At 34.0% G+C, this 25,404-nt stretch overlaps 2 non-coding genes across 2 annotated transcripts; both read left to right on the forward strand.

Annotated features, from left to right (window-relative positions):
- The first annotated feature begins 7,752 nt into the window (after positions 1–7,752).
- LOC121219671 (small nucleolar RNA R71) lies at positions 7,753–7,859 on the forward strand. The gene has a single exon (XR_005916561.1). It is a non-coding gene; the product is annotated as a small nucleolar RNA R71 (small nucleolar RNA).
- A 2,145-nt stretch (positions 7,860–10,004) lies between these two features.
- On the forward strand, positions 10,005–10,111 carry LOC121219677 (small nucleolar RNA R71). Its single transcript, XR_005916567.1, has one exon. It is a non-coding gene; the product is annotated as a small nucleolar RNA R71 (small nucleolar RNA).
- The last annotated feature ends 15,293 nt before the right edge of the window (positions 10,112–25,404 follow it).

Consider the following 25,404-nt stretch of genomic DNA (forward strand, 5'->3'; position numbering starts at 1 on the left):
TCTTTTTTAGTGTTTTGGGTAATACTATATTGAACTCAACACATGTGGGTGTCGAGGTACCTAATATTGTATAAAATCTTTAACCATGAGAAGAGTTTAATTATGGTTGGTGAAATGATAATGCATAAAACTCAACACCTACAAGTGTCAAGTTTAGTTAAATTTCATATATTCAAGTAACATGACAACCATAGGTCTCAAACTCCTTTTGATAACATTGTGACTTATGGTTTTTGAGTTTATGGTTTGAGAACTCTATAAACATTAGACTTTTTCCTCATCCCTTACCTAACACCCATATCTAAGCTCAAAATGGTAACCCATTACTTTAGTTCTTATATCCTAAATTTAATCATCAATATTTTAGGACTTAAGCTTTTAGGTTTAGGGTTAAAATATACAACAAACCCTAAAAATACACAAATAAAAAATTGTTAACCATTTTTCCACTAAAACCATTTCATAGTTTTGGGAGATGGGTTTTTATATGATTTTTAAAAACAAGTTATTTTTATTCTATATAGTTACCATGTTGTGTTATGAATGAGATATTTGTCATCTTGATAGAGTCCTTTGTTCGGTGATATCAAATTACTAAGGAAGTGGCTTAAATACTTGATATCAGAACAAATCAGAGAATAATTTTTCAACAGATAGTATGTGCAATATGTACCATTTTCTTATTCAATTCGATGTCCAAGTCAAGGTATTGGTAATGTCAAATTTAATGATATATAGTACATTGGAACTACATCCAGATGAGAGGATGCCTAATTTTCATGTGCATATTTTATTTCAACATGAAACTGATGACTTGAGTGTCTTTAATGTCAAAGTGTGTGAGCTATGTCTACAAGTTGGAGAAAATGCACATCCTTGACAAAATTATTTAGGGTTTAATAAAATAGGTTTAAAGCTAGGGTTCAACTTGTCCCAGTTATCTCTAATTTGACATAAAACATTTTAATATATTCACTGATACCTTGTTGATTGCAAATTAGTTTTGAGCTCAAGGGTTATATAATGTCCTTAAGAAATAGAGCAGGTTGTTAGATGGATGATGCACACCATATGCACATTTTGTGTTGAAAGATACCTTATCTAACACTTAGTGAATATGTCATTGGCCGCCTCCAGACGTACCAACATCTAGCGTAGAAATCCTGCACAAAAGATGTAAAAAGCGGTATTCGCAAGTATATGGGTCAGTTTGTAATATAGTTACAACGGAGTAGGTAAGTACTCTGAGGATCGTACCTAAAAGAGGCGAGCACTAAATTAATTCCAATGTAAACATAAATAGATCTAAGTAGTACTTTAATTGGATTATAGTACGAATAATTAAAAGAAAGGTTTTGAGAAATTATACTAAAAAATAATAAGAAAAGAAACAAAAGAAAGTAAATAAATGAAACATGAGAAATCAAATAATCAAATATGTATCAGATCTGGGAATGAGTGATTAGCTCGCTTTGGTAGTAATAATCAACTGTCGTATTGGGTTTTCTTGTTCAATCAACTACTTAGTACCCCAGTAGGACCTTCTGATTTGTCCACTAAAACATTGAGTCGGCAAGAACTACTTATCTTCTGACCTCATAGTTTAGACCGGTTCAGGGTAAAGGTGTGCATAGATAGGCCATACCAAATTTGGATTAATTCCTGAATAGTTGATTCGTTAAGAAATCCCTACAAAACATTTAATTATTCATACCTCCACTCGCAAATCCCCCAAAAGAGGATTAGTTCCTCATGGATCTAATAAACGATATAAACTTGATAGAAAGAATGAACATAAAGAACAATTCAAGAGAATAGAGTTAAGAAGAAGCCTGATTTGTATTAAGATTTAAGTGCAGAATCTTTACAGAAGTTTATAGTATTTCTCAAAATTGATTTGTCCACCAAAAGTAAATAACAAGAACATAAATAAAATCTAAAACCTAAGAAAAGAGAAAAACTAAAGACTAGATCTAAAGGAAAAATCATATAATGTGAAAGGTGTCCATAACATGTGCTAAATTAGCCTATTTATAGACTTTAGAGTGGTTGTCGTCCTGAATCCTTAGTTAGTTACCATTCTTGTTCTTAATATTTGATTGTGCGGACCAAAACACCTTTGGGTTGTAATTATTTCCCATATAGAGGTGATGTCGCTAGACACCAAGTCCTATGTTGTGACATCGAAGGCCATATGCTCATCTTCAAGGTGTCTTTAGGAGTATGTCGTGACATCCTCAGGTTGTGTCGCGACATTGAAGGCAATCTTAGAATTCTTCTATTTCGCTCCTTATTTTGTAACATCCAATACTCCATGTTGCAATCTAGTGAACCGTACCGAGTTAGTAAACCTTCTAATGGTCTCCTGCACACTCACAAAGTATATCAGCTCACTTGTAGGCCTTATTCAGCCCCTAAGGTTAATAAAAGAATCAAATTACACATTTTATTGTACTTAACTAAACTTACAAAAATGTAATTAAAACCTAACTAAAATGCTTATGTTCAAGCTCCTAAAGTGTGAAATCTAGTTTAATCTGCTACACTGAATTACGGCATATCAAACTCCCTCACACTTAAGTCATTGCTTGTTCTCAAACAACAAAAATAAAAGCAATAAATGAAAAGACGACCCTTAAGCAAGTATGGTACAATTGTTATCTTTGAAGCACATGAATAGGCATTACATATTCAAATATAACCTTTGCATGAGATATAACTAACTTACTACTTTTGATATCAAATACCTAAGTTCAATAAATTACAAAGCATACAAGTATTAAGGGTCTTAAATGTAGGAATCTATCAATAAATCATACAAGTAATTTCATTATCATAGCATAATACAAACAATCATAAATGCAATTATTCAGTATGATTTCAAATTATGAATAAATCTACCTAGATCACATAGGGCTTTTCGGCTTGTAATGTTCTGAGGCTTAGGAAAAGTATGGATTTCAAGAAAGGTAAGCATCAAATAGTGTCAAGCATGAAAATAGTTTGGCACATCATATTGTTCCATATTCTCTCCTTCAGTAACCTTTTCTTGCTCATCGCCTTATTTCTCTTTTTCTCACCTTCCTTATTTCTCCACATAGGAAGTCATAGCATAGTGTAACAATTATGGTTAGCTCATAATTTTTTGTGCACTAGTGAATGAGCTTTTCTACTTTTGTGACTTTGTCACATTTTCTTTTCCTAACACATCTCACTCACAAATGCTTTTACTCTTCAGGTACTTTTTCAAGTTGTTTTGATTTTCTTCTTGAATTTTTCTTTTATTGTACATATTGGCTAAGCTATAATCACTATATCACATTGATCCATCCTATTTCACTCTTATTTTTATGAAATCTACCTTAATGTATCTACTTAACCCTCAATACGTATGACCAGATGTCTATAGTCGTGTAGTTTAGGACCAAAGAAAAAGGGTAAGTACAAATTGATATTTTGGCTCGAGTTTTGTATAAAGGTTCATCAAGAAGTGCCTTCTGGCTCAAAATAAGTACTAAGGATATATAACAGGGTTAGATTTTTGGCTGTGGGTGTATACCAAACAATGCCTTAAGTCACCTTTAGATATCTCAATCTTCATAATTCTAGTAAACCAAACAACCACAAATTCAATAATTTATCATTCATACCAGCATGCTAATTTCCCTTTATTTTCTATATCACTTAGTACATTCAATTATTTAATACCTATTTATAGTATAATATATAGAACTAAATAGACTAACAATAAAAAAAATTAAAGTCACCTATCCTCGTGCCAAATTTATTGTAAATATAATTTAAACTATGTATAAGCTCAAGCACACAAATGACAAGAAAAATCAAAGAAACGTATAAAAATTTCAAACAACTTCTCTATGTTGCCCCCTTCACTTTAGATAACACATTGTCCTCAATGTGTAGCCCTTTAAGGATAAGGAAAAAATTTACCTGATTAATCGTGATAGTTTCATAAGCTATTGATGGGGTGCTTTCCTCCTTTGATCGTTGAAATCTCGAATTTTTTGTGCATTTGTTGTGGGGTTCCTACATAGTAAATTTAAACAAAACACCAAATAACTAATAGTCTACTTTTACTCCTACTCCTAATAACTTAAAGAAATTACAAATCATCCCAAATTGAATACAAAACTTAAATTTAAAATTAAAAGTTAAATCATGCTTTTTAAAGACTGTCTCCTCGTCTCTTGCTTCATCACTTCGTTCCTCTTCACTTTCCTACTGTCAAATAATATGAAACTCTTATGTTGTTTCACATATTTGTCAAACATATCTGTCCTGCATCCATCATGTCATTCCGTCTATTTTATCTTTATTGCTCTCACCCGTTTTTCTTGCCGTCATCGTTTCTTTTCTTTTGAGCGTGGGGGGCACATCCATCTTTTCCTTTCACCTTTGATTCCAATCCATAATTTGTTTTCAGTTGAGTTCCACATACGAAGTGTACATAGAATCACCGATTAAACTCTTTGTTGGCACATAAATTGCTCTTTCTCCTCCATAGGTACCTTTGCGTTTTTACAAAGTGTCGTTACTAGATGGGGAAAGAAAATCCCAACCTTCTGACCACTGACACAACACTTCATGTTTTTATAGATCCACTCTCTGATGCAAATCTCTTTCTTCAGTAAAAAACCATATAGCAAGATAGCTTTAAAAGTATTTACGTTAGAAACATTTTGTGCAGGTGCTATCCTAGTACAAATAAATTGCATCCACATATTAACTATGGGAAACATGATTACCTAATTAAAGTTGGTCGAAAGTCCTGTATTTAGCCGAAGGTTCCATTCACCATGATTCTCGGTTTAATATTTTACAATGCTCTCCATGTCTAAATCCTGAAATTTATTTAAATCAATATTTTCTAAGTAACGAGTTTCATAATAAAGAGTATTATAAAATTCACAAATAGTTTCTGGGTTGAATGAAACATCTTTACTCTTGGACTAAAGGAATAACAACATTTTCTTTCGGGGTTATGCAAAAGTGTTCCTATCTATGATACCAGACAAACAATCTTATTTGATTGCAAAGAACCATCGTTGGTTCGAATCCCCTCTCTTGAATAAAAATTTTTCCTTGAAGTTCAAGATAATACTTTTCAGCATTTTGATTTCAAAATTTTAAGGGATTCAAAACGTTGGGGGGTTTTTGCACAATCTACTTTTTAAGATTTTTAGGAGGCATATTAACTAAAATCTATCAATGAAGTATTCAAGCAATAAATACAATGTAATAGTAAAAAGGAAGTTTAGAACCCTTAACCTTCGATGTTGATAATCTTTGCTTATTCGTTCTCCACCAGTTGTATAGCAATCCTACATCAACTAATGTTCTTAAATAGCAAAGGGAGTTTGTAGATTTAAGGCTTTAATAAAAAGGGGTTTTAGGTTTGAGAGAGTTTTGAAGTGTTTAGGATGTTAAGGAAGGTTAGAATATGAGTTTAGGTTGTTTGTAAGTAAAAACTAGGTCTAATAGAGGGTTAATCCACCAAGTTATGCAAACAGATTGGGTCAACCCTGCAGAAAATTACAGCGATGTCGAGACACATGGGTTTCATGTCACGACACCCCTGGCAGTCTACTGTTGTCGTGACGTCGGGGTATGTTGTCGCGACACACTCTGGAATTTTGGATTACTGGGTATACTGACTTCGGTGTCACGACACACAAGGTCTATGTCGTGACATCAAAATGGTTTTCTCAATTTCATCAATTATGTCCTTGGTGCTGCAGCACGGTATCGCCGTGTTGTGAAACTGGCTCTATTTCCACCCAAATTCCAAATTCCCAGAGTGTCACGGTTCCTATATAACATCAGTTTAATGAAAATTAAAATCTAAACTAAAAAATTAGCTAAATATATAATATTTATGCAAAGAGCTAAATATCTATTTAAATAATCAAGTTTTATTGTTAGATTCATCTGATAGCAACATTAATTCACATAAGGACGATTCTTTGGTTCTTTCAGTATTAGTCCATTACCCGAAGTGCCATTCCACCTTTGCCTGCTCATCCTTTTCCTTGACCTATTTTTTTGACCTGCACGGATTGAAGAAAGTATATCCCTTGATTCAGGATGGTTAGATTTATAAGTAGATAATTCATTGTAATCTTCCCCTAATTTCCTCATATTTTCCCTATCCTGTTGGTGACCACATTTAAAGATTTTGGTTTCACCATTATGCCTCATTATTAATTCATTATTTTCCAGATCAATGGTAGACCTTGCAGTGGCTAGAAAAGGTCTACGTAACAGGACCGATACTTTTCTATCTTCTTCAAAGTTTAGAACTACAAAGTCCACTGGGATGATAAAGCTGCGCACTTTGACTAACACATCTCCCAATACTCCTTTTAGATGCACTGAAGATCTTTTAGCCAACTGTAATATCATCTGAATGTTTTCGAGGTCCCCTAACCTGAGTTTCTCATAAATAGATAAAGATATCAATTTAATACTAGCTCTTAAGTCACAAAGAGCTTTATTAAAATAATTACTCCCTATCTCTATAGGAATTGTAAAACTTCCCGGGTCTTTCAACTTTTGGGGAACCTGTCTTGAAATAATAACACTATAGGAAGCGTTGATATTAACTTGTTCACCTACCTTAATTTTCCTATGCCTAGCATAAGTTATTTTAAGAATTTGACGTATTTAGGGACTTTCTCAATCAATTTAATTAAAGGTATGTTGACTTTTAATGTTTTGAACAAGTTTAGAAAACTTACAAACTCGTCTTCATCCTGCTTTTGCTTCTCTTATAGCCTTGAAGGAAACAATATTTTTGCAATGACAAAGTCTTTAATTGTTTCTATCTCTAGCTCAATTGCCGGTGCAATTACTTCCTGTAGTTCAAGTTCATTATCAGCTTTTAGGGGTTCTTCTCGAAGATCATCAATATTCTCCTCATGCATCTATTTTGTTGGGTTCTTTAGGCTATTCAGTATGTTACCTAATCAAAGCACCATTGCTTTTACATGTTCATTCCCTTTTCTATGAGGATTATTTTCGGTATTACTAGGAATACCTATGTTAATTTGTCTTTTTATATCCCCCATCATGCTCATCAACTGACTCATCTGATCTTTATGTTTAGTCAATTTTCTTGTCAAATTGGTGCACTAAGACAACACTTGTTTTACATCTGTTCCCATTGACTGCATCTCCCCATGTATTTTATCCAAACATTGACCACATATAGTATGTTCATTTGGGTTGGCTCTTTCCGAGGGTTTTTGTAAATAAGGAGGTTGATAGTTAGTGTTTTTAACTTGGTTTGAACTGTTACCTCTTCCTTGGTTTCCTCACCATATTAGGTTTAAGTGATCTCTCCCATCTGGGATTGTATGTATTTGAATAGGGATTTCACCTCTATTTCTTATATAGTTCACATCCTCGGTGGGATTGTTAATGTAGTGGAAGAATGGTTTGTCTCCTCTATAAATAGACAGTGTATTCTTCTCAGCCTCTATTCAGTTGATTCTGTCCACTAATTGCTAATATCTGTCATCCTCCTCGAAAACCTTCACCATAGATGGCTTTTGGCCATATGCATATCGTTCAATTGGCTATTGGCAGGAATTCATTGCCATACTTTCTATTGATTCGTATGCATCCTCATACGTTCTATTCATTAAGGAACCTTCTGCTGCTCTATCTAATCCTGACCTTGAATGCACATCCAACCCATTGTAGAAAATTTGCAGTCGTAACCACTTAGGTAATCCATGGTGTGGGCATTTCTAAATTAGTGTCTTAAAATGCTCCCATGCTTCGTGAAAACTTTTCCCCTGTAACTGTTTAAACATGAAAATTTCCCTTCTTAGTTGAACTGTCTTGCTAATAGGGAAGGAATTTTTTGTAGCATTTCCCTGTAAGTTCATCCCATGTTGTGATTGATCTGGGTGCTTGCAAATCTAGCCAAGAGAAGGCGTTATCAATTAATAAAAAGGGGAAAAATTGAATACAAATAGTGTCATCAGTGACCCCATTGTATTTGAAGGTATCACAAAGCTGGAGGAACCATTTTAGATGCTGAATTGGATCTTTTGTCATCGGCCATTGAAACTGCAAACTATTTTGAATCATTTGGATCATAGCTGGTTTAATCTTGAAATTATTGGCTGTGATAATTGGCCGCTTTGTACTCCCTTGAACCATATCCAGATTCGGTAGCACTTATTCCCTTAGTATTCACTTGTTATACGCCATTTTTATATTTACGAGTAGTTGTGGTGGTGGTGCTGGTGGTGGATCTTCTAGATTGTTATTGTTAGCCTCGTCGAACATTGAATTCTCATGTGGTGGTAGATTACCTCTAGTAGGTAGTGGATTCTGTATCGGTTGTTGCTACTATTGTTGTTACTGCCAACAATTTCTTCGGATTGTTCTCTCTGGATCTGTGATTGGATCTATAGGTTTTCCCCTACTGCGAGTCGTACACTATACCCAAAAATACAAGATTAGTAGAAAATAAGAAAAAGATTATAGCTATAACCTAAAATTTCCTAATTATTCTATTAATATGCAACAATTAAAATCAATATAGTGATGTTGGGTCCTGGACAGCGACACCAACAACTTGATCGCCTCCGGTCGTACCGACTTCCAGAGTTGAAATCCTGTACAAAAGATGTGAAAAGCGGTATCACAAGTATATGGGTCAGGTTGTAATATAGTTACAATGGAGTAGGTATGTACTCTGAGGATCGTACTCTGAGGATCGTACCCAAGGGAGGCGAGCATTAAATTAATTCTAATATAAACATAAATATATTTAAGTAATATTTTAATTAGATTATAGTACGAAGAATGGAAAGAAAGGTTTTGAGAAAATATGCTAAAAATAATAAGAAAAGAAACAAAAGAAAGTAAATAAATGAAATATCAGAAATCAAATAATCAAATATGTATCAAATCTAGGAATTAGTGATTAGCTCGCTTTGGTAGTATAATCAACTGTCATCTTGGGTTTTCTTGTTCAATCAACTAGTCACTACAACTTTTCTGAGGAGATAAATCTGCATCAAAAGAAGATGCTAGCTTATTAAAATTCACTAGTTTAAATTTTACATCATCAGACTTTGTAAGTTCTGGCTCTTTTGGTTTAGGATTTTCAACTGTTCGTTGACTTTCCTCCTTCCCAATAGGTTCAACCTCAACCGTCTTAGGCTCCAAAGTCTTACCACTTCGTAAGGAAACTACCTTGTAATGTTCCTTACCTAATTTTCTTGGATTTTCTGTATCGCTCGGTAAGGTTCCTTGCGGTCAATTATGAAGCTCCATAGCTAACTAACCAATTTGGTTCTCTAAATTTTTTAGTGTTGCTGCCTGGCTTTAGATTAAGGCGTCATTCTTTTCCATGTACACCTTCAACAAATTCTCTAAAATGTTAGATGATTGGGCTTATGGTGGTTTTGGAACTTGTTGATTAAACCATTGAGATTGATTGGGTCTATGTTGCATGTAGTTGTTTGGTCCATTTCCTTGGTTACTTCTAGAAAATTTTAGATGATTACAACATGAAGAATTGTAGAAGTTGGACCGTGGTCCTTGTCCACTTCTATTTTGGTGTTGGTTCCCTGCATAATAAATCGACTCAGGATTTGATGGAAATTCTTGAAAGAATGACTATCCCCACAATATACGCAGGAAACAACATCGAATTAACTTGGTGGCTAGGCTGCAATAGGATTAAAACCATTAGTAGTAAATTGTTTCAACATTGAAGAATAGAAGATACCCGAGCTGTGAGTGATGTAAGAACGTCCGCTTCATGCACTTCAGCTACTCATCTTTCTGAAGTTGCTCGAATTGTCAGACATTTTTATTTGTTACTGACAGTCCTTTTGATGATCTCGTAAGCCATATTATAAGACTTCGACAAGAGAGCACCATTCACAGAAGCATTTACCACCAACCTTGTGTGTGCGTTGAGACCATTATCAAATGTCTCCAACTGGATGAAATGTTGAATCCCATGATGAGGACACTTACGAAGTAATTCTTTGAATCTTTCCCATCCCTTGTACAAGGACTCATCATCCAATTGTTGAAAAGTGGTGATCTCCTTTCACAACTTAGCAATTTTTCTTGGTGGGAAATACTTAACTAAAAACCGCTCAACTAATTATTGCGAAGTTGAAATTGAATATGGTGGAAACTAACTGAGCTATGCTTATGCTCAATCTCGCAACGAGTATGGAAGCAACTTCAACGTCATTGTTTCTTCAGTCGCACCAGTTATCTTAAAGGAATCGCTCACCTCTATAAACAATTGAAGGTGAAGATGTGGATCTTCTGTGAGCATACCACTAAACTGGCACATGGTTTGAAGCATTTGAAACATTACAAGCTTCAATTCAAATTGGGGTGCCTCAATATCCGGGCTCCTAATTCCCAGATTTAACTCATTGGAAAAGAGCACAACAGACTATCTTATGGCACGATCCCTATCATCAGTAATAAGGATGGGATTGTGCATATGATCGACTCTATTTCCTTGTCCATCATTGTGATTTTTAAGGTCCATTTCAGCTTGTCTCTAGGCTAATCGTTCTTATCTTTTTTTTTTAAATGTCTGCCTGATTTCCGGGTCTACCAGTAATAAATCGATAATTCAATCTATGCTCATAAAATCCTAAAAATAAATCATAAAAAATAAAGAATAAAGACTTAATTAGTAAAGTTAGGAGTTAAATAATAGTAAATTAAAACGAAATTGCAAAGAATAATTTCACAAAATAATGATTAAGGCAAAGTCCCTGGCAACGGCACCAAAAACATGTTACACGTAGGTTTGTGCAAGTGTACAGAATCATTATTAAGTAATAAGTAAGTAAAAGAGTTATCGTCCACAGGGACTATATATGTTAATTGTAAAATTAGAGCTAAAAATCTGGTGATAAAAACACAATATCTTTGAGTGGTGTGATATAAAAATAATTACTAAATGTAAGATTATCCTTAATGCAATTTTAATCTAAGTGCAAAGTATGAAGTGAAATGTATGAAATGAGTTTAGCAGCAAAAACACAAAATTCAACAATCAATAACATGAAAAGGCTAGGATAATTACATCATTCAACTTAATTCATTTTTCTCATGCTTAATAGTGTTCGGAAAATATTCCATTGAAACTCAATATTTCATGAGTTTTGAAACCAAATTAAGTCCTTTTGAAATCTTGTACTTAGTAAAACATGCATTTTACTGACCATATTAAACTAATGGTTTCTTAGAATTCATGTGAAGTAAAAGGGACGAGTTAGGTTTGAAACAATTTAATCACATAAACCTAAAAACTATGCAAGATAATAGAGCTCATTAAAATTATTATGAACTTCTAATTTAGTCGGGTTAGGATCTAAATTATGCATGCAGTTTTCAACTATTGTGTCCACTAGCCATCGTCCAGTTAGGATCACTCAACTGATTCCAATGCATCCAATCATGTATGAATGAAATACATACTTGAGTTTTGTTGAAAACATGAATGATTGAGGCACAAGCGCTATAAACATGATTTAAACAAACTTCATTAAATTAATGCAATCATCCTAGTTGAACAGGTTTAAGCTACCATTGTTGATGACAAGATAGCAAAGCACATTACAAACATGATTAAAATCAAAGTAACAAAGTAAGAAAGAATAAACTTTGTCAAATCAGTAGTTTTGCGAGCTCTGATTGAAGATGTTTTCCTCTAATCCTTATGCTGCTCCTTTGCTAGTGTCTCCTCAATGTGGTCGGCCAAGAGATGATCTTATCAAGGTTTTGCTGGCTAAGAAAAGATAGGAAATGAGAGAATGGAAGAATGATATGGAATGAGAGATGAATGATTAAGTAAAGGATGAGAGATATGTGAGATGGGAATGGGTATTTATACTTGAGGTTGGTGGGAGAGTTTACTAAAAATAGTGAAAAATATCCCCTCATTTACTCCTTTACTTTGCCATCCCACATCATGTAAAATGGTGGATGATGGATGCTTGATTCAATCATGAAATCATGCTAGAATGAAGCAAGGGTTGGACGGTTTCAAGGGAAAAATTCATGGACTTTTTTCTGATTTAATTTCAACTGTAGGGACTCCAATAATTATCCAAAAATTAATTTTTGGGCAGCCAACATGCTTGTGCTAAATTGGGTCTGTCGTCCCCTTGTTTGGACAGTTTTGTAAACTATTAAAGAACCAGATTTGTCCACCATGTAACATCATTTTTAACTGGGTCAAAGTAACATCTACAAGAACCAATTTGCATTGTTTTGCTGTCCAAATAGGGTAGAATTGCTCATGTCCATGCAAGAATTATAATAAGCTTCATATTATATCAACTTCATGGTCCCCCTGCATAATAAAATATAACACATTAATAAATAACATGAAATAATTTAATTTATGCACAAAATTAATAAAATAAAGCACATATTTGCATTTTTATAAATTCATGCCCATCATCAGAATATAAGCAAAATTCACCTAATTAATTAACAAATACTCAAAATTAATAATATTTCTAAGTTAAAAGGTGTTATAAACTGCTAAAAAACCTATATAAATTAGAATTTACACACCCCAAAACTTAATCCATTTCTTATCCCAAGTAATGTTTCATGTAAAGTACAACTTTTGCTAAGGTAAATTTTGTAATAAGTTTAATCAACTTCTTTGCACATAACCATGCATCAATAAAATCATGCTAACAAACTCTTTTTATTGATAAGTCGCTCATATGCAAACATTATTTCAAAATTTTATTCTAAGTTTGGAAAAGTGCTAGCATAAGTCACTAAGTGCATACTTTTCAAGATCATGCATAACATTCACCATTCGATCAAAGTTTCCTTATCAATCAAAAAAAGAAATCACAAGGTCTAATTAATGGTTATCGTATTTTGAACTTAGCAATTCCTTTAATGTAGTTGGCATAATTATCCAAATCAATAGGTCTTTTATAAGGTTGTAATGGGGCTAGGCTTAAGGTAGGGATAAAGAGAAGTTAATTTTTAGGTTCAGTAATCTTAACCCTAACTTTGCGTGAGATCTTTTCGATATACATCCTTCCTACTAATGGGTTCTTTACCCCTTTAAACTTAATTTTGAAGCATATGCCCTATATTTCTCAATACTTTGAGAATTTATTTTTGATCTTTTTGCTTGACATTTGAATAAATTTTTTTTAACATACTAATAACATGTACATCTTTTTGAATTTTTCCTCGATCTTTGCTTACCAATATAAATATAGTTAAGATAGGTGTAAAAATAATATAAAATTTTAAAAAGATGGTAGCATGGCTTATGATGTAGGTAAATAGCAATAAAATAGGCTTTAAGGCTCAAATTAAGGTTTCAAGGGTCAAATTCATATAGTAGGCTTGAAAGGCTGAAACGATCCAAAGAAAATTTACCTAAATCATGTTTAAATTCTTATGCCTCCTAGGATTTTGCCTTAAGAAAGTTACAAATTCAATTCTAAGGACTTAAACCTTCATGCATGTCTAATTCAAAAGAAGTTCAGTTTTCATGGCAAAAGTCTACATAAGACCGAAGAACATACAAGCATTCTATAACTCACGATAACATAAAAAAAACTCATGTGAACTTATGAAAAAAAAATTTCTCTAAACGTCATTTTATTTCAGTATACTCATGTGAAAGCATTGAAACATACTTTAAAATTCATGCTAATATTGCCTTACCCCTTTTAAAAAGAAGCAATGCCCTCATTTCATAAGTAAAGTTATGAATGGTAACTGAACACTAGGTAGGGTAGCAAGTAATAAATATGGAAATAAGCTTTATTTGTGATGCCTCTGGTAGGGCAATTTTATTGAAAACTGGAGTGGTATATCACGACCCGACATTGCACGCAAATACCATATGTGTAAGACCATGTGGGTAAGGCCCTATGGCACCATTTGTTAAAATGGCAAGATGGAGAGATGGTCTAAGACCATGTGAGTGAGGCTCTATGGAATCCATTAGGTTGGTCCACCAGGACATTAAACATGAATGCCAGCATGGCAAAGATGTAGTTCACCGGGACTGTAAACACGAGGCCTGTTGGGGACTGTAAGCTCGAGAATTATTCTAAAAGCCTTTGTGATGAATTCTTTTAAAATCCCTCGTGGCGTATCATTTGGAAATACTTTGTGGCGAATTCTTTGGAAAGCCCTTTTGGCCTATCATTTGGAAAGCCTATGTGGCGAATTCTCTGGAAAGCCTTTGTGGTGAATTCTATGGAAAACTTCTGTGGCATATCATTTGGAAAGCCTTTGTGGAGAATTATCTGGAAATTCTTTATGGTGAGTTGTTATTTCGTCCATGTAGAAATATCTGGGAATACCTATGAGGCATTATCTGGAAGAGTTATTGGCAGTGAACCCATTTAATGATTCTGTCATGGTGATCGCCATGACAGGGAACTTGGGGTATTTGGAATGTTGGTGGTGCAAGTGTTCGCCAAACTTGGAATTTCATTGGTTCAGTATTGAAGTCATTTGGGATTCCATCACTTGAATTAAACGTTACATTCTTCAAAGCAAGTTTGATTGTTTGGACTAATTTAAAAATAAAATGTAATTGGTGTTCTGATAATTTTTGGATTCTGTGAAGGAATGTGTTAATAGTAGCATCCGTTGAGTTTCGTTTTGGAAAGTGTAACCAATTACTATGTGCAAATAAATTTTTTAATTGGATTCAAAATATGGTGTGAGGTTTGTGATCCGTCAGTCAGGTGAAATGAGTATAAGATGATTTAGGGATTGCAAATTTTTCTAAGTATATAAGTATTATGACATCTTATATTCAAATCCGATAAATGAGGTCAGGGATACTGTGTTAGAAGCCAACTAATCATTCAACAGTTTAGTAAGGGAAACCATAAAGTTAATGATAATTACACTAATTTATGAACTAATTTACAAAAAGACTAAATCAAAAATAAATAACAAATAGTGGTTGATTGATTTTGATGTGGTTCACCAACTCTTTAATTAGGGACCTAAATTGTTTAAAATCCAAAAATGGCTCAACTTTACCTCTCGATCTCAGTTTTACTAAGTTAGACAAATTAGTCCGGTTTATCTCTTGGTCTTACAAGCTAATCGAAACTAACGAATAAATGCTCAACATGATTACTTCTCAGCCTCACCGACCGCCTTCGGACGTACCAATGTCCAGAGTGTGAATACTACAACAAAAAATATAGATTTGAGGCAGTGTTCGCAAGTATACGGGTCAGGCTGTAATATAGTTTTATGACGAAGTAAGTGAGTATTCGAGGATCGTACTCAAGGGAGGTGAGTACTAAACTAACTTAAACCTAAAGACAAATAAATCTAATTAGTACTTTAAATAAATTATATTACGAATAAACATAAGGGAAAGATTTTTTGGTTTTTTATAATAATGAAATTAACAATAGCAAAAATAAAGTGAACTTCCGGTGAATAAAGTCTAACTTAATAAAAAATAAGCATGGGTGATTAGATTGCTTTGGTGATCATAACTAATTCTTATTTTAGGTTTCTACTCAATCAACTAGTCATTGCCATAATAGGATCTCTCGATCTTCCACTAAACTAATGACTCAACAAGAACTACTTATCTCTCGACCTCACAGTCCAGACCAGTTTGGGGCTAAGTTGTTCATAGACAGGCCATACCAATTGTGGGTTAATTTCACCAAAATGAATTCCAAGGGTAGTTAAGCCTAGGGTTTAAGTTCTTCTTCTCCCAAACAATTGATCTGCTAAGAAAACCCTACATAGTAATCAGTTAATCACACCTCCACTCGCTAATCCCCCATAAAAGAATTAGTTCCTCATGGAATCAATAAACATTGTAAACTTAATATAAAAGATATGCATAAAGAATAAGACAAGAATAAAGTTTAGAGAATCTTGTTTTGTATTTGATAATTGAACTACTAAAATCCTCAAACATTTGATTGCGCTTACAAATCCAATTCTTCGAAGAACACAAAAAAGAAATAACTAACAAGGAATCTAAAACCTAAGAACATGGAAAAATTGAAAACTAAATTTACAAACAAAAACTTATAATGTAAAATTTGTCCTTAAATAAGTGCTAAATGAGCCTATTTATAAAATTAGGGTAGCCTTTGTCCTCAACCCTAACATAGCTGACATTCTCGTGTTTAATTTCTATTATGTGGACCAAAATGCCCCTAACTCGTAATTAATCCTGTACAGGGCCGTTGTCGCAACAACTAAGTGCCTATGTCGCGACATTGAAGGTAGTATGCTCAGGTTTAGGGTAACTTCAAAGGTGTGTCGCGACATCCCTTGGTTGTGTCGCGACACTAAAGGCAGTCTTGAGATTCTTATAATCTGCCCCCTATGTTATGACATCAAACCTCCCATGTTGCAACATGGTGACCGATATTGAGATTCTACGCCCTTGAATTGTCTCCTGTACACTCACTAAGTATATTAGCTCGCCTTTAGCCCTCATTTGGCCCCTAAGGTCAACAAAAGACTCCAAATGCACTTTTTATTGGATTTAAACTAAACTAAGAAACCATACTAAAATATAATGAAAATGCTTGTATTAAAACTCCTTAAGTAGGAAAACTAGTTTAATCTACTACACTGAATTACGAAAAATAAAACTCCCCCACACCTAAGTCATTGCTTGTCCTCATGTAAGGCAAAATGAAAACAAGAATATAAAAGATGACCCTTGAGCAAGTATAGTATAAAGAGTGAGTTCAACGTACTTAACTAGGCATTTTCATATTCACACATAATCTTGGCATGATATAAATGATTTACCATTTTTAATATCAAACACCTAAGTTCATTATATTACAAAGTACACAAGCATTAAGGTTTCCAAATATATGAGTCCATTAATAAATTATACATTTACTTCTATTATCCTAGCAGAATACAAACAACCGTTATTGAGATTTTTTTTATATAATGTCAATCCCTTAATAAGTTTACCTTGGTCATCTAGGACTTTTCGGCTTGTAACATTCTGAGGCTTAGGACAAGTATGCAATTCAAGAACAGAAAGCATCAAAATGGTTTCTAGCATGTAAATAGTTTGACACATCGTATTGTTCCTTATTCTTCCCCCTAAGTAACCCTTGCCCGCTCACCGTCTTATTTCTCCTTCTCTCACCTTCCTTATTTCTCCACATAAGAAGTTACCATATAATACAACAATTATGGCTAGCTCACAAGTTTTGGTGCACTTAATGAATGAGTTTTTCTATAGTCGTGCAGTTCAGGACCAAAGAAAAAGGGTAAATACAAATTAACATTTTTGGCTTGGGTTTTGTATAAATGTTCTTCAATAAGTGTTTTTTGGGTCAAATATAGGTACTAAGGATGAATAAATAGGGTTAAATTTTTGGCTCTGGGTGTATACTAAATGATGCCTTAGGTCATCCTTAGGTATCTTAATATTCATAAATTTAACCAATCAAATAATCACAAATTCAACAATTTATCATACATAATAGTATCTTGTTTCCCTGTATTTTCTATATCATTTGATATATTCAATTGCTTAATGCCTATTTCAGTGTCATATATAAAACTTAGTAGTCTAATAATTGAAATTTTAAAATCATTCATTATCATGCCAAAATTCTAGTAAACACAATCAACCTATTTACATGCTCCTAACCGATCACTTGTATTTTTGCAAGCTGAAGCACACAATTGACAAATAAAAATTAAAGGAAAAGCATAACAAATTAAAAGCAAATTTCCTATGTTACCTCCACACTTTAGATAACACATTGTCCCTAATGTGCAACCCTAAATAGATAATGAAAAAAGTTACCCGATTGATCATGGCATTGTAATGGATTAATAATGGGTGCTTCCATCCTTGTTCGTTATAAGTTCAAAAATTTCGTGCTCCTTTCATGTGAGGTTCCTACACAGAAAACTTGAAAAAAATAGCAAATAAAAATCTACTGTTAATCCTACTCCTAAAATGATAAAATAAAAATTATCCCAAAATTAATAGAATTCTTAAAAAAATAAAATAAAAGTTCAATCGTCCTCCTTCTCATCAAAATCCATCTCCTTGACTTCCTCTTCACCTTCCCCATCCTCACTTTTTTCCTCTTCATCGTTCTCTTCCTTATTCTCTTCATGTTCTAGATGCATTGGGTCGAACACATATGGCAGATAATTTGGTACTCTCATGGTATTCTGCCGCATATATTCTTGTAACGTTGGGCTCATCTCTTGCATACAATGTATCATCCATTCTAAATTATGATGGCTGCTCTTTCCAATTTCTCGTCGAGCTATCGGTTTTGATTTTTTTAATTGAACTAGGGACATCCGTCTTCTCTTTTTGACGTTTGTTCCAATCTTTTATTTGTTTTATGTCGAAGCTCTGTGTACTACGTGTACAGTGTATCACCTATTATACTTTTGCACAAGGCCGCCACTAAATGGGGAAAGAAAATCCTGACTTTCTAGCCACTAATGCACATTTTCATATAATTATATATCCATGTTATGATGCATATCTATTTTTTCTTGTAATGAATTTTGAGATTCCTTGTAAAATCTCGTTCTCCTTTCTTTGTTAGTGTTGATGTATTGCTCCTACATCGAATGGTATCACAAAATGAAGCAACAATTTTGCAAAAAAAACAAGAAGAAGATAGTTGAAAGGTTTTAGGGTTTATGGATTTCTAAGAGGTTTGAAATTTAAAAGAAGTTTAAAAGTTAAAAAAAGGTTTCGAGCTATATAAATATAAGTTGTAGGTTAAAATTTTACGTTTTTAAACAAAAAAAATTGAGTTAAAGCATGTTAAAAATCGATGGGTTACGCGATCGGCCCGGTTCAATTGTGCAGAAAATTTTAGCGATGTTGTGATACAAGTTTTCTGCGTCGCGACACCCCTGGGAGTGTGGTAGTGTGACGATGTCATGATATCGGGGTTCGGTGTCATGACACACTATGTAATTTTTGAGCAATGGAGTATTCTGCCTATTGTGTCCAACACTGAGGTGCTATGTCGCGACATCAAGCCAATTTGCCACCGACTCTGTCAGTGGTGTCAGTGGTGTTTCATCATCGACTTTGTTTCAGCCCTGATTCACAATTTTCAAAGTGTTTTGGTTTCTATTAAATAAAAAATTCAAATTAAGATTAAAGTCATAAACTATCGATTAGTGAAAACTACAATAATATATATAAAGTTAAAGTTCAATTTTGAAATGTCAAGTCATGCTGCCAGATTCATTCGTTAGCTTGAGTGATGTACACATGGATGCTCTTCCTTTTTTTTTTCCATTGGTGTTCTTCCAGCATCCATCATTCCACTCTACCTTCCTCCGCTTGTCCCATTATTTAAACTTGCTTTTTCTACCTGCATTGATCACAGAAAACACTTCCTGTGGCTTAGGGTAATTAGGGATTTTTACAAATATTTCAAAATGTTGTTTTCCTAATGTCCCTCTTTTTACCTCATTCTTAAAAATTTCTGTCTCACCATTAATTCTCTTAGTTAATTCATTTTTTTCTAAATCACTAGCAGAGCTAGATGTAGCTAAAAATGGTCTACCCAATAGAATGGGTATCTCACAGTCCTATTCAAAATCTAAAATCACAAAATCCATCGGAATGATAAAAATTCACACTTTAACTAACACATCTTCAAGTACACCCTTTGATTGTACTGAAGACTTATCAGCTAACTGTAGTATGATCTAGATATTTTTAAGCTCCCCTAATCTGATTTTTTCATATATAGATACGTGCATTAAATTAATATTGGCTCCCGTATATCTAAAGGTATTATAAAACTCCCCAGATCTTTTAGCTTTGGGGTAATCTATTTGGATATAATTGCAATACATGAGGCGTTTATGTCAACTTGATATCCTGTTTTAATTTTCCTACACTTAGACATGATTTCTTTTATGTGTTTGGCGTACTTAGGAAGTTTCTCGATTAGATCAATTAAAGGAAAATTAACTTTTAAGGATTTGAATAATTTTAGAAAACTTATAAATTCAGCCTCATCCAGTCTTTGTTTATCTTCCAATCGTGATGGGAATGGTACTTTGGCTGGTGCAGGTTCATTGATTGACTTTTCCTCCAACTCAGCTATCACCTCGCTTTACTCCTCTATTTTTGTTTCAGTCTTAGTTTCTTGGGGGTTCTCTTGAATATCCTCAGAATCCTCTTTATTCTCCTCGTGAGCTGGTTTTTCCAGGTTACTCAACACTTTACTCGAATAGAGTGCAATTGCTTTCACATGATCCTTCCCTTCTTTCAAAGGATTATTCTCTATGTTGCTCGGGGATTCGAGTGCCAATTTGTCTTTTGATGTCTCTCATCATGCTCATCAATTGCCTCATAAGATCTTCTAGCTTAGTCAATGTTTTCGTAGTATTGGTGCATTGAGACTGCACCTATTTTACCTCAGTCCTTATTGACTGCATCTCCCCCTCGATCCAATCAAGGCATTGACCACATACAGTATGGTCATTCAGGTTGGCCCTTTCTTGAGGTTTTGGTAAATAGTGGGGTTGATAATTAGAATTTTCTATGCGATTGAGTCTATCCAGAATTTCTTCGTATTTATCATCTTTCTTGGTAGTTTTTTCCATCGATGGTCTCTAGTCATATGTGAATGTTTCAGTTGGCTAGTAGTAGGAATTCATCGCCATGTTTTCAATTAGCTCATATGCATCCTCGTATGTCCTATTCATTAGGGCTCCTCCTACTGCTCCATCTAATCTCGACCGTGCGTATGCATCCAACCCATTTTAGAACATTTGCAACCTCAGCCACTCAGGGAATCCATGATGTGGGCATCTTTGGATTAGAATTTTAAAACACTTCTAAGCTTTGTTAAAGCTCTCTTCTTATAACTGTTTAAATGTCGCAATCTCCTTCCTTAATTAGAATGTTTTGCTAAGAGGAAAGAACTTTTGTAGAAATTTCTCCACGAGTTCATTCGATGTTATGATAGATTCTGGTGCCTTGGAGTTTAACCAAGTAAATGTGTTATCAATTAAGGAGAAGGGGAACATCCAAAGACAAATAGCATCATCGGTGACCCTGTTATATTTAAACGTATCACAAAGCTGAAGGAACCATTTTAGATGATGATTTGGGTCTTCCGTCATTGTGCCTCCAAACAATAGATTATTTTGCATCATTTGGATCATGGCTGGTTTTATCTCGAAATTATTAACCGTGTTGACTGGCCTTGGGATGCTTCCTTGAACCATCTCCAAATTTTGTAGCGCATAGTCCCTTAGGGTTCTTTTGTTTCACGCTATAGATGGTTTTACAGGTAATTGCGGTGGTGGTGGTAAGTCTTGGATGTTAGGTTTGTTAATGTTGTTGAATAGTGGCTTTTCACATGGTAGATTACCAATAGCAATCAACTGGTTTTGAATCTATTGTTGTTGTTGTTGCTATCGATGATTCCTACAGATTAGTTTTTTTGGATCAGTGGTTGGCTCGATAGGTGTGCCCCTACTGTGAGTCATACACTGAATCCAAAAAGAAAATAAATGATGTTAGTAAAAAATAAAAATTTGTATCTGTAATTTATAGTTTTCCTAATTCTTCTATTAAAACACAAAAATTAAAGTTGACTTAGTAGCGTTGCCTCCCCGGCAATGACGCCAACAACTTGACTGCCTCTAGATGTACCAACGTCTAGAGTGTGAATACTACAACTAAAAATATAGATTGGTGGTGATGTTTGCAAGTATACGGGTCAAGTTGTATTATAGTTTTACAACAAAGTAGGTCAGTACTCCGAGGATCGTACCCAAGGGAGGCGAGTACTAAACTAACTTTAACCTAAACAAAAATAAATCTAATTATTACTTCAAATAAATTATGACTAAACATATGAGAAATTGTTTTAGGTTTTTTATAATAATGAAAATAACAATAGAAAAAAAGTGAACTTTTGGTGAATGAATTCTAACTTAATCAAATCTAAGCATTGGTGATTAGCTAGCTTCGATGATCATAACTAATTCCTATTTCAGTTTTCTACTCAACCAACTTGTCACTACCCTAGCAAGATCTCTCGATCTTCCACTAAACTAATGAGTTGATAAGAGCCACTTATCTCTCAACCTCACAGTCCAGACCAGTTTAGGGCTAAGGTGTTCACAGATAGGCCATACTAATTTTGGGTTAATTCCCACCTAAATGACTTCCTAGTGTTGTCAAGCCTAGGGTTTAACTTCTTCTCTCCAAAAAAATTGATTCGCTAAGAAAGGCTACATAATAATAAATTAATCACAACTCCAATCGCTAATCCCATAAGATAATTAGTTCCCGATGGAATCAATAAACGTTGTAAACTTGATATAAAATATATGCATAAGAATAAGCCAAGAATAGAATTTAGAGAATCCTATTTTCTATTTGATAATTGAACTATTGAAATCTTCAAACATTTGATTGCACTTACAAATCCAATTCTCCCAAGAACACAAAAGAGAAATAACTAAAAAGAAATCTAAAACCTAAGAATAGGGAAAAACTGAAACCTAAATTTATAAGCAGAAACTTATAATGTAAAAGCCATCCTTAAACAAGTCCTAAATAAGCCTATCTATAGAATTAGGGTAGTCATCCTCATCAACCTTAGCTTAGTTGACATTCTCGTGTTTAATTTCTATTGTGTGGACCAAATTGGCCCTGACTCATAATTAATCTCATACAAGGCTAGTGTCACAACACCCTAGTGCCTGTGTTGCAACATCAAAGGTAGTATGCTTAGGTTCAGGGCAACTTTTGGGGTGTATTGCAATATCCCTTGGCTATGTCGTGAAACCAAAGGTAGTCTCAAGATTCTTGTATTTTTCCCCTATGTTGCGACATCAAACTTCCCGTGTTGCAACACAGTGACCAGTATTGAGTTTGTACACCTTTGAATGGTCTCCTATACGCTAACTATGTAATTAGCTCACCTTTAGGAGTCATTTGGCCCCTAAAGTCAATAAAAGACTCAGAATTCACTTTTTATTGGATTTAAACTAAACTAAGAAAACATACTAAAATATAATGAAAATTCTTGTATTCAAACTCCTCAAGTACAAAAAATTGTTTAATCTACTACACCAAATTATGACAGATCACTCACTTGCTTAGATTATCTCATAGGGGCATCAATCCTCAATTTTTAGGTTTATTCAATTTAGTCCCTCATGAAAATTTAGTTTAACCACACTCCATCAACCAACCCCCTTGGAGTTTAGTTACTCATGCTAAAAATTAAGCTTACAAACATGAAAGAAGAAAACATGACAGCCATTAACATCAAACCTAAAAAGAAAATAAAAGCTAGGATTTTTATCTTGGAAAACTCAAAGGAAAATTAAAAATGAGCACTCAACAGAAAATTGATGAACAAGAATAATTAAAGTTTAAAGTTTTAATAGATTAAACTAAAGGAAATTGAAATAACATTAAGAAAAAGAGTGAAATGCCGTTATAAGTAGAAGAGAAGTACTAAAAGTGAAAATAAACCCTAGCTATAATAGTAACTAACTTACCTAACTTAAAAAATGATAAGAATGAGAAGAAAATGCAAAAAAAATTAACACTACAACTATGGTAGAAGAAGGACAGTGTAAAACCCTAAAATGAGCAGAGAAAACCTAAGAGAAAACTATACTAAACTATGCGTAATGCTCATAATCTCTCCCTTCAGCCAAAATTCGTTTCTTTTAGTAGTTTTCCTAACCCAAAATTGTTTCGAAAACCGCCTTTGAATGTTTGCTTTATTGGTGCTTCTGTTGGATAAAGACTACCCCTTATGACAGCAATATCACGATAACTAGGGTAGGATGTCATGATATCATTGACAGTCTTGAAATTGTGTGCTCCTTGGCAAGTGGGTATTGTGATACCCAAAGAAGATATCGCGATACCACTATTGGATGTATTGCGATATCACTTTCTTTGGTAATGTTTTCACACAATTTTGGGCGTCCATTGAGTTCCTACAACATACAATCAATCATTAGGGTCCCAATGGCACATTTGGCCAATTTGGGTCTCTAAATAAGCATAAGAACACATTAAACACTTATTTAATCTAAGAAATAAAATATACCTAAATTACAGAAAATACACTGAAATTGCTTGAGAACAAGCTCATTAATTATAACGGGGAGCCTAATTTGACATATCAAATTATGATGGATCGGATGGGTTTAAGAAATTGATTCAACCAAGTGAATTTCACCAGTTTCCCATCTAATTCTTTCTCCTCCATAGATGACACGACACTCAAAAACCTATACCACTGTGACTTTGCATCAATGTTACCATATTTGATTACCATATATGCCTATTGACTAAAATGCAATTATTAAGGCAACATTTTTTAGCATTATAGTCAGTTCATTGGATGAAAAATGGAATGGATATGTTTTTGGCTTCATCTTTCCATAAGGTAGGAAGAAACTTACTGGGATCTAGTACCCTTAGTGTTGTTTTTAGTCATAATTTACTTGTAATTTTTCAAACAAATTGGTTTAATAAAATTTCCATCATTTGAATTAATATCATTTGTATTTGTCCTCAATAATTTTTGCAAGAAAAGAAAAATAAACAAGCAAATATTGTGTAACACCCCTAACCCATATCCATCACCGAAATAGGGTTATAGAGCATTACTGGAATTTACAAATCAAACAGACGAAAATTTCAAACATTTCATAACATATAGCATTCATGTCAGAAACTAATCATAATCATGCATATTGTTCCTAATACGAGCCCTCGAGGCCCAAAATACACTTTAGAAACAAATTAGGACTAAATTGGAAACTCAAAAAATATTTCGAAAACTTATAAAATTTTCAACACTGTAGGCGTAACACGGCCGTGTGGCCAGACAATGTGAATGAGACACACCCGTGTCTTAGGTCATGTGGTCATTTGAAATAGGGACGCACGGCTGTGTCCCAGCCCGTGTCCTTGCTCGTGTAACTCTCTAACTTGTGCCACACGGCCAATCCATATGCCTGTGTGCTAGGTCGTGTGACTATACTAACTTGCGCCCTTTAAAAGCTACAGGGCTTGGCCGTGTGTCACACACGGCCATGTCACTTGGCCGTATGTCACACACGACTGAGACACACGCCCATGTGGATGAAAATAGGCCATTTTCCAAGCCACATTCTCACCCAATTTGGCACCAACCTATATCCAAAATTTTTCATATAAACATGCCATATTATATCACCCAAATCAAACATAATCAAACATTAAACATATAGTATATTCACATGCAACCAATCTGCCCTTAGGTACCTCAATTGACAAAATGTAATCATATATATATTCATGTATTCAAGTTGACCAAATAGCCA

This window comes from Gossypium hirsutum, chromosome D07, assembly GCF_007990345.1.
Source record: "Gossypium hirsutum isolate 1008001.06 chromosome D07, Gossypium_hirsutum_v2.1, whole genome shotgun sequence".
Classification (NCBI taxonomy): Eukaryota; Viridiplantae; Streptophyta; class Magnoliopsida; order Malvales; family Malvaceae; genus Gossypium; species Gossypium hirsutum.